This window comes from Pinus tabuliformis, chromosome 5_2 (assembly GCF_031772625.1).
Source record: "Pinus tabuliformis cultivar Carrire ecotype Pingquan chromosome 5_2, CPIR1, whole genome shotgun sequence".
Lineage (NCBI taxonomy): Eukaryota > Viridiplantae > Streptophyta > Pinopsida > Pinales > Pinaceae > Pinus > Pinus tabuliformis.
Window position 1 is genome coordinate 186,743,925 of NC_142306.1, and position 4,357 is coordinate 186,748,281.

Genomic DNA, 4,357 nt, shown 5'->3' on the forward strand with positions numbered 1-4,357 from the left:
AACAATTATTTGCAACTATCATATCAACTTCAATCCTAAATTCTCATTCGCAAAACCAAAATATCTTAATCATCTCGATACAAACATAACATAAGCCATAATCTACTATGGTTGTAATAAAAGGAATGTTTGAATCCATGGGACGGATTTTGTATTCACAAATTGGACAGGGTGATCGTGGTAGCAAGGGATTCAAAGGAGTTCCTAAAATGAGCAAGGTAAGATAGTCCCCTTTTAAAAACACGTGTCAATTTATTTTGTTTTATTGAAATATTTTTAATTTAAATTAATTTAATTTATATATTTTAAAATTAATTGAAAAACTTTTTATTAAAATATGTTATAAAAATATTAATTATTTAAAAATATATAATATAGATAATAACATCATATTAATTTATTTTATTTTATTAAAATATTTTCAATTTAAATAAATTTAATTTATACATTTTAAGACTAAGTAGGAAAATCGCTTTCTATTATTTTTTATTTTATTTTATTATAACCAGCTTTACTTTTTTATTTTATACCGCCCATCTGTGGTCTCCAGAAGGAAGTATCGCTCCACTTTCCTGAGTAGAGTGAGTTGTTCGTTTACATTATTAGTCCCTGCCATCTGGCATCCGGCAGGGACTATAGTAATCGTTAGGAGCGGACTTAGCATTAGTTTACCGGTTCCCTGCCACTTTTAAACCAAAGTTTCTTACGGTCATGTAATTTTACTATTCTAATAAACCAAAGTTCATGCTTTCGCCATCTTATTTGGCCTCAAATCGAGGCATACAACTCAAAACTTAGGAAAAAGAAAGGTAATTACAACAAGTTGTTCACTCGTGCATGAAGTAATGCTAGCATTAATTTTCTAGCGTTTAATGTTAGAGATTAATACCACTGCTATAATACAATAGCATATGTACCCTGCTACAGCACGCTGTATGCTTGCCACCTCATGTAGCACCGTACACCTGCAAGCTCATGGGCCTGCCACGGGAATCGTCATTTATTTTCCCCACCCTGTTGAGCTAAAAAATCTATTTTATTATATAATCAAATATTTCAGAAAACCTCATTGTGCCTTCTAGTATTATTCCGCTGCTCACCATTTTCTTCTGCTTCTCCTCCATTGACAACGATCTCTCCTCCATTGACAACGATCTCCATATCTCCGCCTGGTCGGCCATTTCTGAGACTGTCTCGGCTGTGGCGGGATCTCTCCTCCATTGAGAACGATCTCCATATCTCCGCCTCGTCGGCCATTCAGGTAAATCAATTTAAATCCTGCATACATTTTTCAGAGAATCAGCTGCGTGGTTTATGATATGTTTTGCTGTTTTTACAGGTTCTAACGCCAAGTACGCTAGATATAGACGACCTGAAATGCAGCTGGCTGTTCATTCTAATGGCGTGCAGGTATAGTACCTAAGCTCATGCAAATTATCATGCTGTACCAAAGACAAAATCTGATTTGAATTTTTCTACATGTAATTGCAGGCCATAAGAGATGGCTGTTCATTCTAATGCCATGGCTAACTGTAACTTCAAACTAATTTGATATGCATACCTGAACTTTGAAGCAGCAGCGAGCCTGGGAGTTTTAGCTGAACAGGAGCCTCGTCCATTCTCCATTCTCCTACCTGCTATACCAGTAAGTCCATTCAGCGAATTTAACTCTTGCTTGTTTTTTTGCTGTATGAAAATCTATAGCCTTAACTTTGAAGCTCTATGGCTTTGCTAATAAGGTGGTGTTGTTATTCTGGTGATTTTGGAGTTGTTGTTCCGGTGATTTTTACCCCTAATTCGATCGAAATCCAAATTCAGTTGTATTTTTCAGTTTAATGAACCATGGCTAACTGTAACTTCAAACTAATTTGATATGCATACCTGAACTTTGAAGCAGCAGCGAGCCTGGGAGTTTTAGTTGAACAGGAGCCTCGTCCATTCTCCATTCTCCTACCTGCTATACCAGTAAGTCCATTCAGCGAATTTAACTCTTGCTTGTTCTTTTGCTGTATGAAAATCTATAGCCTTAACTTTGAAGATCTATGGCTTTGCTAATAAGGTGGTGTTGTTATTCTGGTGATTTTGGAGTTGTTGTTCCGGTGATTTTTACCCCTAATTCGATCGAAATCCAAATTCAGTTGTATTTTTCAGTTTAATGAACCATGGCTAACTGTAACATCAAACTAATTTGATGGTTCTGAATCTAAACAGAGACTTACAGTTGTATTTTAAGCATTTATATTATTCTTCTTCAGCCATGGACTGGAGAGCGGATAAGAGCGATTTGAATGCCCGTATAATAAGCTGGTCTCGACATCAAGCCTGGTAAATTTACTTTTTTATATATTGCGCCTTGCAAATATTCATGTCCAGTCTTTTCTGACGACGGGCTGTTTTTCGCAGATGTGCTTGTCTGCTGCAAGAAGTCCAGCACCACTCTTTTTCTCTCACTCGTCCTGGGAAATTCTTTTTCAGGTCAGCTACCCTAAGAAAACATGCTGGCATTAACCAGGGTCGTGTTTATCACCGCCTTTAACAGATGGCTCTGCCTGATCTTCAGAGGTCCTACTTCAAGCATTCATGTAATCTTCCCATTTCGGCTGAGACTCGGCTGCAGGAGCCAACTTATGCTCCCACTGTTGTTGCTCTAGATAATGCCTTTCCCATTCTCTGTCATCCCTGCGACATTCAATTTCTATGATCAAGGAATTTCCCTTGCAGATGACGGTGGGCTAACTCGTATCTTCGACTGACCCATATTCCAGAAGATGCATTGATTGATTGAATGGACATTGGGTATGCATGCACTGCATGTAGATTAGCGCTCATAACTTCAAACTAATTTGATGGTTCTGAATCTAAACAGAGACTTACAGTTGTATTTTAAGCATTTATATTATTCTTCTTCAGCCATGGACTGGAGAGCGGATAAGAGCGATTTGAATGCCCGTATAATAAGCTGGTCTCGACATCAAGCCTGGTAAATTTACTTTTTTATATATTGCGCCTTGCAAATACTCATGTCCAGTCTTTACATGCTGGCATTAACCAGGGTCGTGTTTATCACCGCCTTTAACAGATGGCTCTGCCTCATCTTCAGAGGTCCTACTTCAAGCATTCATGTAATCTTCCCATTTCGGCTGAGACTTGGCTGCAGGAGCCAACTTATGCTCCCACTGTTGTTGCTCTAGATAATGCCTTTCCCATTCTCTGTCATCCCTGCGACATTCAATTTCTATGATCAAGGAATTTCCCTTGCAGATGACGGTGGGCTAACTCGTATCTTCGAGACCCATATTCCAGAAGATGCATTGATTGATTGAATGGACATTGGGTATGCATGCACTGCATGTAGATTAGCGCTCTTGGCATGAGAGATATGTGGCTGTGTTAGAGGTTTTTTTATAAAACACGTGTATCAGTGACCGTTTCATGCGTTGATACACCGTTTGCTAATATTCATAATTTGATCTTTAATCTAGTTTCAGTCTTGGTAATGTTGGAACAGTTTATTTTGATTATAAGTTGCACGTTAAACGTAGATCTACCGTTAATCTACCGTCAGTCTTCGTAATGTTGGAACAGTTTATTTTGGTTATAAGTTGCGCGTTAAACATAGATCTGTCCAGCATGCTACATTGATTTAGCTCCGTGTAAATATATATCTGAAACACGGGTTGCCATGCAAATGTAATTATTTTATTATAACATTGAATGCATCACTTAGATTAAAAATCTTTACGAGTTACCAATTTAATGCATGACTTTACACATGGAGTATTTTTCTGCCACAAATATATAGTGAAATAATTTTAAACCATTGTTCTAACGATTACAAGTGCAATATTTGTAAATCAAACTGGAATCAATAATATGCAATCTCGATAAACCAAATAGTCACAATAATAGATTACGCACACTCTATTCTCACAATAACACAAAATTAATCAAATATTATCAATCAAGTTTGAGTCCAATAGATGCAAATAAACTCACTGCTCTTCCCAATACTTATTAAGTTTTTCAATGCTAAATACATATCTTGTTAAATGCTTGGACACCATAGCCACAATGTTTAACAAAAATATTTTGAATGTGAAAATTATATTGTTCTTATATTATGATAGAAGACTTCTAATATATAATGGATATTGATCTGTTTTGTCAATAGTGACACACGAGCTATGGATCAAAATCTCTTATCCGGCTGCAGAGAGCTATGGATCAAAGTCTCTTATCCGGCTGCAGGAGCCAAGTTATGCTCCAACTGTTGTTGCTCTAGATAATGCCTTTCGCATTCTCTGTCATCCCTGCTACATAGCTACATTCAATTTCTATGATCAAGGAATTTCCCTTG

The 4,357-nt window shown here is 37.0% G+C and overlaps 1 long non-coding RNA gene across 1 annotated transcript; it reads right to left on the reverse strand.

Annotated features, from left to right (window-relative positions):
- Positions 1–1,585: 1,585 nt before the first annotated feature.
- Positions 1,586–3,027, reverse strand: LOC149158191 (uncharacterized). The gene is made up of 3 exons (XR_016262028.1): positions 2,875–3,027; positions 2,220–2,416; positions 1,586–1,634 (listed from the first exon to the last, which is right to left on the reverse strand). It is a non-coding gene; the product is annotated as an uncharacterized LOC149158191 (long non-coding RNA).
- Positions 3,028–4,357: the final 1,330 nt, after the last annotated feature.